Source organism: Anguilla anguilla, chromosome 4, assembly GCF_013347855.1.
Source record: "Anguilla anguilla isolate fAngAng1 chromosome 4, fAngAng1.pri, whole genome shotgun sequence".
In the NCBI taxonomy this organism is placed as follows: domain Eukaryota; kingdom Metazoa; phylum Chordata; class Actinopteri; order Anguilliformes; family Anguillidae; genus Anguilla; species Anguilla anguilla.
Genome location: NC_049204.1, coordinates 34,754,326 through 34,770,089, shown reverse-complemented (window position 1 = coordinate 34,770,089; position 15,764 = coordinate 34,754,326). Strand labels below are relative to the sequence as shown.

General features: G+C 38.8%; 1 protein-coding gene across 2 annotated transcripts in view; it reads left to right on the top strand.

Annotated features, from left to right (window-relative positions):
- The first annotated feature begins 869 nt into the window (after window positions 1-869).
- jcada (junctional cadherin 5 associated a) overlaps window positions 870-15,764 on the top strand; it is a 35,847-nt gene continuing 20,952 nt past the window's right edge. Inside the window, exon 1 of one of the 2 annotated variants that reach the window (XM_035414928.1) lies at window positions 870-1,005. The gene's annotated coding sequence lies outside the window, so the exon portion shown is untranslated. The remainder of the gene's footprint in view (window positions 1,006-15,764) is intronic. The other variant, XM_035414927.1, reaches the window with a different exon arrangement.

The following is a 15,764-nucleotide window of genomic DNA, read 5'->3' as shown; positions in this document are numbered from 1 at the left end:
GCATAGTATAGATACACCTAATGGTTAATGTTATTACCAGTGGAGGATATGTGAGAAAATGGCCAGCTGTTAAACTTGGCAAAAAATAATGACACACATTTAGTTTTAAAAAAAAGAATAAATAAATGCATAAATAGATGAAAGATCTAGCTGATTTCCTTTTTGAGAGAAAACTGAGGTTAAGACAGTAGACAGTGTTTTCCCAACAACTCTTCCTTTAGATTTTGCTATATGCAACATCTGTGTCAATATTATGGCACCCCTTGTTTCCTCTGTTCTTTAAGTAGTGGGGAAAAGAGCAACGCTACATCTGTGAGCATTTAGTACTAAAAACATTCAGGTATTTTATGTGTGTGTGTGTGTGTGTGTGTGTGCGGGGGGTGGAGGGGGGTTCTAGAAGTTCAATGTCTTTTCGTGTGTTTCGTTTACTGCTTCATATTTGTTCGGAAGCAGCTTTCATCATTCAGTGTTATGTTGCTTTCAGGCATTCTCAGAAGCTTATTTTAAAATCCTTTTTTGTGGGTTCTAAGTATACAACTCCGTAAGTGCTAAAAAACAGAATTACATCAATTAGAACTCAAATGGTCAAAAACGACACAAAAGTTTTAGGAACACTTTAGAAAGAAAGATATTCCCACAGTTCATTTCGGTGTACTCATTTTACCGTTTTGGACAATTTCATAGATAAGGTGTAGCCTAGCCTACTAGGTTAACCACAGCATGGCATTAAATTTTAATCATCTCAAGTTATTATATCTATTAGGCTATTGAACAATATTTTTTCCAGCGCATTCTTTAAAAATATCTCACACTGTGCAAGGAACCATTCGTTACCCTTTAAATAAGTACAGCAGTACTGAGCATAGTGGAAAACTCATTCCTCCCCGTTCCTTTACCCACTGCCTCTCTCAGCTAATAGGCATGCACGTCAGAATCCGTGTACAGTGCTCTGACTTCAGCTGAGCGCAAGCAACTGCAGGACGGTAGTATTGAGCATCTCTCCAGGTATGCCGCTCACTCTAATTCGTTAATTGCGCATAACTGTTGTGAAAGATGAGTATATTTGTGATTTATTGTTGGTGGTTGTGGTTCTTTGGATTGGATCATAGCATGTTTGCTTTTCAGTTGTATATTTCCACATCTCAGGGCAGCAAGCTTATGCGAAATGCACTATACTTTAATGCTAGCTAGCTTGACAGTGTTAGCTTCAGCTGCGTCTGAAAATGCTTGACATAACTAACGGTTTTTAAAGTTGCTGTCCAGCTGGCAATCGTGTTCACATTTTCAGTACAAGACAACATTATGTGGTAGGTATACGAGAAGCTACCGGCATTCGTTTTTTGCAAGCTACCTGCTGCTTGAATGCGTCCATCAGAATTAGGCTAGCAAACATAATTTTGGGACTGGGATATGCATTTGGCAGCGTAGCTAACGTAACTTGCTTACATACAGTACTGTACCTAGCTAGTTAGTGCTAGCGGACCAGCTATGCGTGTCAAAACTACCTTAATTAAAATTATATTCAAGTTGCTGTCTAAAAAGTGCATTCGTGTTCTAACGTGTCAGCGTGCAATATATCATATGCCGATTTGAAATATAGCAGTTTGGGGGACTTTCTGACTTTCTCAAAGGTCTCCATAGTGGTAACCATAGTAAAGATAGCCAGTTTTTTAGAAGCTAGTCTATAGCTAGCGTTTTATAGCAGGTTAACTTTCTACTTGAGACTGGATTACTAACAGTTAGACAATGTATCTAACTAAGCTCACAACCTGTCATCGCTGATCGTGGCTACCAACGTTTAGATTGCTAGTAATAAAACCACCTTGATTTTATGACACATGATATGTTTTGGATATATCTAGCCACCGTATCTTAGAAATAAATATAGTTGAAAAGAGAATAATTTAACGTTAGCTAATGAGAATTAACAATGATGCAGGATTTTAACACCTAGCTAGTTACTCCAAACATATGGGGAAAAAACGAACGTCAGACAGATTCCGTGCAGTCTAAGACATTTTGTGTTTGCAAGTGACGAAATCTTTACGAACCAAGGGGGAGATTTTTACCACGTAGCTACGATAGTCACTATCTAGTGTAGGCTATAACTGGAGTGAAGAATCATTTTAGTTGCCCGAACAACTGTGACACAGTAGCCAGTTTGTTACTAATGAGTGTAGCGAACTTCCATCAGGATTGCCAATCAGTGCTTTTTTACTAATGATTTGGTCCAATGTAGCATTAGACATGAATGGAGCGCGGGTAACAAGGAGACCCAGAATTATGTAGAGAAGAGATGCAAGCTGAACATCAGTGACCTGTGGGGGTGTCTACTAGTACAACCTGAGTTGTGGTGCTCTATTGTACTCGTAATTTCAGTAGCGATACACAAATGTCCCGTGTGTTATATCAACTCTTACAGAGTACAATACGTATGGTCCCGTTCTGATCCGGAGTGGGACCATATGTACTCAGAGTTGAATGAACACTGGACATTTTTACTGCGTAGGCTACTAACGCGGTCCTGCATATAGAGGAAGGATATGAGAGACGGAACCCCAATTCATCTTGCAGTAGGCTACTGCAACCTTGCTCTGAGAGGGGGAACACTGGTTGTCCCTGGGAGGCTTTTTATTCTACTTTTTTATTTGGCTACTTAATGTAGCTACTGTCTGTGTGTATATCGTGCTGCCTTTCTTGACCCTAGCATCCATGCATTTGCGTCCCATGCATGTCACCTTACATTCGATACGTTCAGTGCTTGGTTGGGCTTTCGCATCAGTTGAATTTCGGATTATGTAACAGATGCAGAGCAGGCTGTCCTCGGCTATTGTTATGGTACAGATTTTTATTGTTTCCTTACAGGAAGTTTGTTCGCAATAGTTGCTGTTAAAGTAGCACCATTAATGATCTTCCGCACGCTGTCAAAACAATCAGTAGACAGCACAAGGGTAAATATGTAGACGAAAATTTCAAATAAATTCTAATGAGCAACGTAGGAAACTTGCCTTGCTTTGTAGACGTTAGAATTTCAGCCTTATTGTTTTGGACACTGTTGTGGGAGTGCTTTTGGAGAAAACACAACTTTATCTGAACGTTACAGCACGTAGGCTACTAAGATACTGATTCGAAGCTCATTTCAAATAATTTACTATACTTGGCTGTTCTTGCATCGGATGTTGAACTTAGAATAAGTTTCAGTCGTCTGTATCTGAGAATTAGCCTACGGAATGAAATATGTTCCAGCGTTGACAAAGGAGAAACTGGAACCCCCTAAACATACAAACTGTTTAAATGGTAGAAGGGCTTAAGTCAAGATGAGGTCAAGAGAGACGGAACGCCAATTCATGGATTGTAAAGCCAGAGGTACAGGGTCAGCATGAAGAATATAGGTTATAGTGTAGAGTGCTATTTTATATTACTCTGACCTTTAGCTAAGTTTTATATGAAGTTCATGCAGCAAGTAGATTCCTTATTAATAATAATATAGTTCACTTTGATCTGTTTTTGTCACCTCTAATCCAGTGAGCTTTTTAGTGGGAAAACATGTTTAAAGGGAAAATCGTGGAATATCTTACTAGAAAAAAAGGTTAGGCTTACTTATCTTGTGATACGTGGAGTGAAGTAAGGTTTGTTTCCTGAGAAAGGATGATAATGCACACAGATGATTGCAGCTGGTCTTGTAATGTAGCTACAGAATTAAAAACTTTGGCAAAGCTAGGTATAGTTTACATGGGAAATATTTTTGTCATAGGTATATAGACAGACGTACATCATGAATGATCCATGTGATTGTTTTTCTGAGCTTTCTTATCTGAAAAAGTCTTTTTTTTCCATTTTGAGAAATGTAAATAGACTATATTTTCATATTTTTTATTAGCATCCTGGTTATTCTCTTGGTTCATAATCGGCTTTGGAATGCAATGAAACTCCCTTTGACTGCATGTCAGCAATATAGTGATCAGAGAAGGACACTTTTTAAAGGGGGCAGTTTTGCCCCTACTGACATTACATCTTCCACTCATCTTCAGTTGTTGGCTAGCGAGAGCTCGATGACTTAGGCTAAATGTCTGTTTTGTAGTCTTTTAACAACATCGTAAGTCTATATATATTTGCAATCAACTTATATGCGAAACACATTGTGAGGAGAAAGAGGTTGTGTAATTGTTTGCTCATGATAAGATTCTGAAAGTTTTAAAATAAATTTTAAAAGTTTTCCTCTATGGGACATCCCACTGTTTCAAACTACTTCCTACGTCCAGTCACTTTTTTGCAGTGGATGAGACTTTAACACTCTATAGAGGAAAACTTTAAAAAATCATATCTTCTCATGAGCAAAACACTTACACAACCTCTTTTTCCTAACCATGTGTTTTATATTAATGAACGTGTTAACGTAATGTATCCACACAAATTCCAGCTTACTGTTTTAAAATTATTGTATGCACTCAAAGAGTGCTTGCACCATCCTTTTTGTCATAGGTGTTACTTGTGCCTGACACAACATTAAAGGCTTTTCAGAATTTTATTCCTCCGTTCAATTTGCACAGATAGGCAAATAACGTGAAGGTTAATACAGTAGAATCCACTTAATTTCATCACATAATTTTTTTTTTTTTTGAAATTTTTTTTTCTTTTTCATTACATTACATTACAGGCATTTGGCAGACGCTCTTATCCAGAGCGACGTACAACAAAGTGTATAACCATAACCAGGAACAAGTATGACGAAACCCCTAGAGAGAAGTACCGGTCCAAGTACAGGGAACAACCGCATAGTTCAACCTGGACCCTGGTGGTTAAACTGATTAACACTAACAACGAGAACGGCAACAACGCAATCTATGGAAAAATAAAAATAAATAAAAATACAAGTAGTCGTTAAGACTGGCGCATCAACTAAGTCACCTATTAAATAGCTGCCTAGTTACAACCCTAAGTTAAGTTTTTCGATAGAGTAGTCAAATCCCAAACCATTCCCCATTCATTCCATTATAAACAGCATATTTGCACAAACCATTATCGTATATTCTGGATAGTTTCATGTAATTATGCCCAATTGCAATGCATAATTGTCTATAAATACCTTAAAAGTCCACAGATGCTTCCTAAATACTGACAGTTGCTCTAGAAACACATAGGCTAAAACCACCAAAATTTAAAGGAAACTTTTCTGGTTCTGTTGAAAATAGTGGAGGCCATAGTGCTTGGCACACGTGGTTGTCGACTTTCTCTGTGTATTGTGTCACTCTTTCATACAATTAAGTGGATTCTCCTGAAGTTATTCTACTGAAGTTATTCTACAGATTTTCCTTCATTTTGCATATGGGGTTATGTATGTGGAAGTGTTATTGACTTAGCTCATCAGGTGTTTTCATTTTCACTGGAAGCAGTACCAACGTATGGTACGTTGCCCACAGGCCTGACCAGGGTCCTGCTAATTTCACTGTCTGAGTTCCATTGTATTGCCTGTCAGGTTTATGTGACCTCTTATGAAAATGCCAAAAGCTCCACGTGATCGGTCTTACATTTAAAAATTAGTTGATATGTTTATTTGTTTATTATTTCAAGAAATGTGGTGCTTATTGGTATAGAGCCTGAAGCAATGTAGTTCACCCCTGGTTGACATGATACTCCAGACAGATTGTCTAGACAGGACTGATCCTCAAAAATGCCAAACAAACATCGGACGGAAGACATTTTGATACAGTCTTCAAAGTTAAAGGGGAACTGAAACGGTGCATAGAGCAGCAAGTGCAATCGGCTAAATTTTCATATTTGTTCCTCAGTAATGTAGCTGAGCAACTGACAACTCAAAGTAACGTATGTTGTGATTTAGGTCTTGGCCTGTGTTACTGTTTCATTACAGGAGAGCACTGCCATCTGAAAAATTGGCTAGCTTGTGTCCCACCTGGTTTGTTTTGGTGGCCCCCACCGCTAAAGCTGGAGGGCGATCTCTAGACATGAGGCTTGGTCTGCAGCTGATTTTAACTCAGCCCAGAGGAGTCCAGAGGAAACTACTGTTTTCCTGTGCCGTGTTTCAAAAAAAAAAAAAACATCAACAAAAAAGAAAACACATTAAGCCTAAGCTCCTAAGGAGGCTTTTGGGGTGTGGGAGGGGTCTGTCCATGCCGAAAGTCAAGCACTGACCCGAGACACATTGAGCTGTTCCCCCTACAGTGCAGTTCTGAGGGGTGTGTTTTTTTGATGCCTTGCACATGGAGGACTGCTGTGGAGCCCGTCAGGCGCTTGAGGAAAAGTATCTCATTTGTTCCAGCAGCAGAGGAAAGGGTTGGGCTATGTTACAGGATCGTTGGACAGACACAGAGTGAGTCACACATTCGCTACTTCCAGCAGCCTTCGAAGAAGCCAGAGATAAGGCTCAAACTTCCAGCCAAACAGTGCCTGTATTGCAGAACTTGATATCGCGGCAGTACTCTAGGTGGCTGTGAGTAATATTGTTATCTTTGTGAACTGAATTGCTCCACAACAATTTTACTCAGATTTACCAAAACGCCACCCATATTCTGAACTTCCAAGATGTGTTGCTTTAAATTTTTACTCTCAGAAGTTGATGTTTATTGTGATGAATATTGACCATGTGTGAAATTGTTGTCACAATATCACTTAATCAGAAAGTGCATCTGGAACAAGATGTACAACTGATAGGTAATGTACTTGTGGGTTAAAGACTTGACACAGTTGAAAGGAGTATACATTATGAAACCTGTCATTAGTGATGTGTTTATTTGAAAACTGATGGAGAAGCCAATAACGGCCCATCATGTTATTGAAAATAAATGGCAGAATTGTTAGTTTTAGAGAATATAATAGCTTCAGATTATGATTCCGTTGAATTCTGACTTACAAAAAAGTATGATATACTGTATGGTAATGATTTATAATAATTCTATTCACATGTTGTTTTTGGATATTCTGTAGAATGAGTTACTATTTTGTGTGCCTGAAAATAGACTCTTCACTGCTGAGGTTGCAACGCCATTTTATCAATAGTTTGTTTTTATCAATACTTTTTTCCTCAGCTGGGGGGTGGGTGAGGGTGACGGGGCTGCTGTACAGGTCTGCTTGTTTGGGTTCTACACGGCTGCATTTCGCCGGTGCCGGCAGGGAACAAGGGAAAACGAAGGCAAAAAAACAAACATCTGGATTCACGTGGCAAAGCAGAGGAATGCAGGGCTGACGATAATGCAGTGAGAAGCATTTTATTAAACTCACGATGGCAATCATGCACATATGTATACAGCCATGTGTGGTGCAGATGGAAGAGCTCTTGTGCAAATCTGCACGTCGCATTTATGTTAATGCAACAACTGACCCATGGGACAGCACTTGCTGGTTAAGTTCACTAATTAGCTCTCATTTAGAATAGAGCTATTTTCGACAGAGAATAGAGTGTGATCTTTGAAGCAGGACGGAAACATTTATTCTTATTGTTCGAAGTAACAGTTTAAAAAGTGTATTGATTACATTCAGGCTTTCTGAGCCATTAACACTAGCCTACAGATGGAAGATGAACATATTCTGAACCTATATTTTGATGAGAAGAAACTTGCCACAAGCCTAAACTGGCCTGTTAGATAACGTAATATTTCAGAAAGTTTTATATAAATACATTGGTCAATGCAGGGCATGGCCTGGATTCAGTTTTAGAACGTGGTGCCTTTCCATGCATTACACCAGTGCCTTAAATGGATAGTTTGTCATTTTTGATATCTAGCCCATTATTTCGACCCGTGATGTTGTTGATCGATAGAGAACAGTTCCACACCAGTACAGCCTTTGCTTACTGGAAATGGAGTTCCTGCTTGTGAGTCACAGGTTATAATGGAAGTGGCAACATTCACGCAGCTCCAATACTAACGTACTCCACAGTGCACCTTCAGTGAAGGGAACCCCACAACAGTCTATAATAGTGATTTCAAGCTGTTATTTCATAATGTCAAAGTCAAATTACTGCCAAATATTTTATTGTATAGCCAAGTATTACTCAGCTACACATAGAAACTTCCATAGAGTATTGTACAATAACAGATGAATACCTTGTTGCTCTCTAGCTGGAGCTCCATGTATGGTATGATGCAAAGGCTGGACTGACGTGAAAATGTTCTCTAACCATCGACAACATCATGAGTGAGACAAAAATAGGGCTGGATATCAAACATTCTGAACTATCCTGATGAGCCACCCAGCCCCTTTGTAAAAAAATGTGTTTTTAAAAGCATAAAATTGAGTGAGCAACTTTCAGTTAACACTGAAATCTGTTTTGTGTATTTTGCTGGTTGGCTAGCTAGTGGCTATTGCAAACATTCATACCATCTTTTAAAATGACTTCCTAGTCAGAAGACTGGACTGCTGTTGTTTGAACACCTTAGAAATAAATATCTGTGCTCAAGTTCAGCTGTGACAACAAGAATCTGGTAACGGGTGAAATGGAGTAGAAAATCAAAATGCAAATAGAACTTTTAGGAAAACTGAAATATACAATATACTGTAAGTATTATTTGACTATCTACAGTATGGTCTAATGTTATTTGAATACAGAAGTTTGTATCAGAATATTCAAAAAGCTTTTCAAATAGGCTACTTGAATTAGTAATGAGGACTTTCTGGCAATGTTTATGAAAGGTATAACAAAAGAGAATGTATAAAAGTAATATAAACATCTTTCAAATTGAAAAATTGATGTGCTGCATTATTGGACCATGAAGAATTTGTATAAATCACTTATATCTTATTCTGTTCAGTTTTTCCCCTGGATGGCCAGCAGAGTCTAGTCCTGATTAGTGTGATGCTAATGTGCACAATCCCTTTGATCAGGGCATTTGAGTTTTATAAAGCATGTCACTGTCGCGTTGAGGCTGCACAAGCCTGTGATGGGCACTAATTAATATGAGACTAGCTGGGCCGATGAAAAAGCATCACACTGGAGTTGTACAGGAAAACGATGCCGTGCGTTTAATGTGCTCCAGAGTTGTATATCAAGTGATTTACCCTGCTCAGGACTTGGATGTTTTTCCACTGTAAATGCGATCATGTGCTTCTTGGCTCTGTTTTGAACTCTGCGCTGCCAAGCCCTTTGCGTGTTTCCTTTATAAATGAGGCAATCGTGTGGCGGTAGATGAGCCTGCTCTAAAGGAATTCCTTGAAGTCGGTGAAATATCACAGCCTGTGTTTTGGCTTAATATATGCATTTTTAACAGATAATGAATTATAATGGATGATAGAATTTTACCAGATAATTTATACCAGATATTTTTTTGTAACTAGGAAGATACTTGGTATAATGCAATTTTTTTAGTATGTTGTTTGTCTTATTGACATTAAATCTGAAGGAAAAGGAGGCCCATTTTCTCATTTTAATTGGCTCATTTTGCCGCACAGGTTTCTCATTTTATCTGTCAGGTCTAAGGAGACGTGTGTTTTTTTTGAAGACTAGGGTACTATACACCAAGTGCATGTGATGATGTTGAACTTTTTTGGCCCCTTGATTGGTTTTCACCCACACATCTGGAAATGTGTAGGTTTTGTTGATATGATTTATAGATATGATATGATATGGTTTTACTTGAGTATGACTTGAGTACTCCTTGCCATTACAATACTGGAGTACAGAGATTATTATACAGTGAATGGGTGCCCCTTCCTTGTAATTTCACTTATAGCTTCTTGATTGCACAGAAATTAAAGTATTCAAGCATGATAGCCTAAATGTCTGCCCGAGGATCTGCAGAATTTGCTATTGCATGGTGCAGTCATACTCGGGCCTTCCAAACTTCCAAACATAGGTGCCAGGTGACCAAAGTCCCCATGACCACCATAATGTGATATCATGGAACATTCCATGTTCCTCCAGAAAGATAAATAAGGATGCAACCATTTAAAGTCCTTGTTGACCTGGGCCAGTGACAGTGAATCCTTTTTTACTGTATTTTCAGCTGTGAACGAAACTTTATGCCGTATTCCTTTTCTCTGATCCCACACTATCCTCACTATATGGGGTTTATACATAGGGTAAACGTCCCTATTAAGCCCACGTACCATATAAGCCCACTTGCAACTTCTGAGTCAAATCAAAAAAAACTACATCATAATTTTTTGCTGTGTGATGTTTTTTCGAATGAAGCTGCTTGTTACGTAAATGACACTTTTTATTGTAAGGCAATCACATTTGTCAATATTGAGTTATCGAAGCGTATGTGTGGCATGTGCCTGCTGATCCCAGAAGAAGTTGCAAAAAAACTTAGGTGATTTTGGTACCCTCAGAAAATAACATTTTTTGTATATTTCTACTCCTGTTTTTGGAAAGTACTCACTTGTTATCAAAATTTAAGTGATTAGTGTTTTGAATGAGACATATGTTAGAATATTACCTGAATTAGAAATATTGTGTCTTTTGAAATCAAAATATGAGTTTTAGCACACTAGCAAACAGACCACATGCTGCATCAATACAGTAGCTACATAGTATGGTTCATTGCAATGACATAAAGCATGATAAGCATGTGTAGTTTATATTTTTGTATGCAGTTTATATTATTATACTGTTAAATAGACAATAAATGTGTATGTTTATCTTTATTTATTTTTTAATTAACATTTTTACCTGGTGGGCTTAAAGGGGACTCTAGCAAAAAAATCACACTGTCTGAGGTGGATGTAAATGAGTATAGCTAATTACTTCTCTACATGATCAATTTATACTTTTCATATTATGTTAGTGCACCATATATAGATGTATTTCATACAGTTGTTTTTTTAATGTCATGTGAGTAGAATAAAATATTCTGTCTTTAACCATAAATTCACTGATGTTCCCTTTAAGCCCACCTGTTCCCATTAAGCCCACTTTACTGTGTTTCAATGGGGATTTTCTCCCTTTTGACCTCTGAACCATTTTCCTCCCTAATTTTGACCTCACCTGATGAATCAGCTCCATAATTCAGATAATTAATACCCATATTTAAATATCAGTGATATTGCATACGTCAATTCATTCTGGATAGGCCTGTGTTCTATCTTAACATTAGCAATAATTTTTTAATCTTTACTTTTCAGATGAGTTTTAGTTTAAGATGACTAAAACACGAAAGAACTACAGTTCATGCCCACGCATGATAGAAGCGCAAGTTCATCCTCTGCAAAGCAGGGCTGTAGGGACCTGGACCATTCTATTTGCGCAATCATGAGGTCATTGAAAATCTACAAAAATAAGATGAAAGCCATGAACGACTTGCTAGCGTAAGACAAAGACAACCACAACGTGGGCTAAAGATTGAAGCAAACAAATAAAATAAAGCTTAGACCACCCTATAACCTGTTATGTTACACTACTAAGATGGAGCATGGAGCAAATGATAGCCTTACTAAAACGATACAATCACCTCAAAGAGCATAGGCCTACGTTTAGTCTAGGAGAAAGTAGAAATTGCAGAAATGTTGACATCTTTCTTGTTTATTTTAAGTTATAGGCTAATGATACATGAGCTTCAATATGTTATGACTGATGTCTCCTCATAATGAACTGTATGTTTTAATGTTACTCCACAATGAACTGAATGGTTTTAAAATGTGTTTTTACAATGTTTTCAAACTACTATCCTAAATGTGATTAACATTTGAAAAGTTATTGTTTAATTGTAAATCCTGAAATTGACTCATTTACTATCCTTAGAACATTAGTATTGAACTTGAAATTGTTTTTCATTCAGTCAGTCGGTCTTCAGAAATCTTCATAAAAACATCTGCACTTTCAACCAGCTGACTGGACCAGAAATTTTGGCCAATTTCAAATGCCAACAGCGCACCATAGGATAGAGATACAGACAAAATGACAACACATATTGAAAGATGAAGTACTGAAGAGTAATTTCCACTATAGTTTTGATTTTGTTCGTAAATATTTTTTTGGCTACATTCCAAAGAAGACATGTTGTAAGTTTAGCTTTTTCTGTGTTGACAACACAGCAAAAAGGCTGGTCATGCCTATTTCAAATGCCATTTACAGGCCATAGGATAGGAGTGGAGACAAAATGAAAATAGCTATTGAGAGCTAAGAGATTACAGATTTGAATAGAACAAGTTTGTATTGTTAAGATTTTTTAAATATATATTTATTTATCAACAAATCATGAAGTGGGCTTATTTGGAACACCCATGGGCTTAAAGGGTACGTTAGGTACCCATTAAGCCCATGCCAGACTTTTGACATATTTTGACTAATTAAACAATAAAAACATTAGAAATTGGTATAAATGAATTATTGACACTTCAAATGAGAGATTAGACTTTCATTATAACTAAAATGTTCTCACTTAAATTGGGGCAGTATACATGAAAAATGTCTGAAAAGCGGATTTGGTGGGCTTAATAGGGACGTTTACCCTAAGTATGCAGGGTAACTCTACCTCCAGCAATAAGGTGCCATGGCCCTCTGCGACATATAAAAGATGCGACTGTAATGGGACTCAGGTGACTGTGTGTTCCAGTGAATGTGGTGTCTCGTGACTGGGCACAGTATCGTCCTTGTCAGTGGCCTAGCCGATGTATAAGCCTGGTGGTTAATAAATAACTTTCAGTTCGGTTTAAATTAGTTCAAGAGCTATAATTTGATGAAGCAACGTGCATTCTGTTAGCTAGTGCTCGACCTCTTAACTGCATTTATTGTGATTTGATTTAGGTCGATAGCTTAACAGTCTAGGTAATGTTGTTTACTCCCCGGCTAATTATATAATGTGATATTTTCCAAAAAATGCCTAAATCGATCCACAAACTAGCTTTCTACTGGCTAGATAGTAGCTATATAAAATACTTCTTTCAAAATTTAACATAATCACCTTATTGGAACATGCGCCACACCAGACATGTGGAAAGCAATACTGCTCAGTTCAGAGAACTGTGTGTGAAGTAGGCTAAGTACTGTACATGAGTGACGGTGTGGGCCCATGAGGACATTGTTGCCCTTTACACATTAAACCAAGCTTTGTCATTTTTGTAACTAACCTTGTAACTTCGTGCCGTTGCTCTTGTGGATTCCCAAGTTTCCCAGTCGAGGATTTTTAATGGCAAAGTTAATCAATGGCGTCATTTGACCCTGTACCAGCACCTCATGGCCTGCTTGCTGCTGACTGAGCAGCTGGTTAATAACTGCATGGGAGATCTGCCCATGAAGTCTGTACAGTAGGTTGAAAGCGGTGTGGGGGAGAGCCAGCAGGGGGCCATTTTTAGTTTAGTATGGTGACATAGAGGGTGCAGCCTTTCAGATAGGACATTGAGCCCAGGTCCAGGCCGACAGTAGTCATTAAAAATCGCAAAAAACTTACCAAAGAGTAGGGGTGTTGACCCCGTTGTCCCAGCCAGATTTCCAGTGTGGCTTTCTTGCTGTGGCCTCCCAGTCGTCCCTTCTGGGGTTAATTGATCGTGTAATCCCTTGCATCGCTGACCAATAAGGAGCTGTTGCCTTCTGAATAGTACCCTGGTGGAGACGATGTGCAGCCATTCCAGCAGTGCTGCCAAGGTAGTCTGCTCCCTGGCATGGTAATGCTAACTCATAATGCTAACTCTTTATTATGTACATTAACTGAGGTCACTTCACTACTGAAACTGCCAATGTGTTTTTAGTTTGTGCTTCTCAGTGTTGCTTCCCTGGTGGGATCTTTATCCAGAAATATATAGATTGAAAGCAGAGGAAGCAACTGCTGCAATGGCTGAATTTGGTTAACACCATTTTCCTATTATCTATTGAGAGTCCAGGAATATGTGGAAAATGAAAATCAGGTACACAGTCGGAGGAAATGCTGTTATCGGTTTTTATTCTTTGTGTTCTGGAACTTTACAGAAAAAACTCACTTCTGAACAAAAACAGTGAGTCATAACTATTTAGCACCAGCACGGCACAGTGAGGCTGAAATGGATGCTAGCACAACAAGAACATTTTCAGACCTACAGTATAAGAGTTCTGTGGCTTAAAAGTTTTAATATTATACCAACTCCCCGGTCCCTATAACTGCTCATTGATTCTAATACCCTTAGCATTGTGCTGGAATTTCAGGGATAGAGAAAAATATCTCAAATTTACCATGCATATGCTTATGCAAAGAAGTAAAAAAATAATAATAATCTGTTGACATGAAAATTGTTAACCAAGAACGAGCGGGTGGTTAAACTGTTCCATATAAGAGCTGGATTTCACAATTCCAAGTTACTGCAGTAAACAGCTGGTCAGCTCACAGGGGCCCGCAGGAGAAGGTGCAGCACTGTTCCACTGCATCTCTGTGCAGGACACACCTCCCGTGTTCCCAGCCTGTGTGGTCCTGTTCTCTGTGCTTGCTTTGAACAATCGATGCTAGGTTTTTTTCTCTTACAAAGTTTTCATCTGCAAAAGCCATCATTTTAAGAAAGCAAGGTTAAGCTATCACTTGTGAAATTTATACAGACCAGTTGTTTGCTTTGCGTGCCTCGCTCACCAATGGCTGATGGTATGTAGTTAAAAAAAAACCAAAATGAAATCACTTTTATTTATATAGAAGGATGTGGAATTGCCCTGCTTGGAGTGAATGCTGTCACCTGAGGTTTTCCACTTTAACAGGGAAGTAATCTAATCTGTTAGCCTCACACCAACCCACAACCCCACCTCAAACCATGTGCTTTAAAAAAAATAGTTTTGTGGAAACATAATACACCACGTCCGGATTTTATATCCTGAATGAACTGTTGCAGGCAAACTTTTTATGAAACATGTTGCATCAGTAGACACTTTCAAAGTTTCAAGACACTTTCTGAAGAAAACCATCATGTTGGTTGTACTGAATCAAGTTCTCGCAAGCACCTTACACCTTACCTTAGCCTTAGCCTGCAATGGCAGGTCTGGGCTCTACGCAAACATTTTCTCCAAGGAGCACATGTCCTCCTTAGTTTAAAAATTTAGGAGCACACTAAAGCATCCCATTTAGTAGATGTGCTCCTGGCTTATTTTTCCTGTTAGCGCACACACATTTTCAGGATTAAATGCTCCTAAAATGGGTGCACTGTAGACCTGCAGGTGTTAGCTGTGGAGCTAACCTTCCATGTCACAGCAACCGCACCTTACTGCAGAGGCAAAGTGGTTCGGTTCGTGAAATGGCGCCAGCGCCCTCGGCGTTGGCAAAGCCTTCGACTCTGTGGAGGACGCCATGTTAAAGAGGCCACAGGGCAGAGGGCTGCTGTGATGCTGTCGCCTCGGTTCTGATTTATCTCCGGTGAAATACGGCTGTTTAGCGGCGCGTTTCTGCTGGACGGTTTCCTTGCCCGGCACAAAAAACACAGGAGAGGGTAGCCGATTGCACACTGATTGGAAACACTTGTGATTTAGACCCCTCGAGTGGCGCACATCCTCAGGAAGCAGAGTTGACTTGTATGACATCACTGACAAAACAAAACCCCCTCCGAATGACCAGCTGAGCGGCTCGAAGGCAGTGCTGCACAATGCTGTAGAATGTGTGCGGACTGGCTGATAGAATAACCTTCAGTGAGACGCACGCCATGGCCTTGCTTGCAGTGTTCAGTAGTGTGCTCCCTGTAATAAGAGTTGCTCCGCAAGTTAGGCTACAGTGTGGAAATATAAAACTATAGAAGGGTCGTCAATTTTATTGCAACAAAACATTATTAATCAAAATATTCTCACCATTGGAAGTGGAATACATGTTTTATGGAGCTATGCAATATTACAAAATTCATAATTGGATAGTGTTATAGGTTTATTTGTCTTG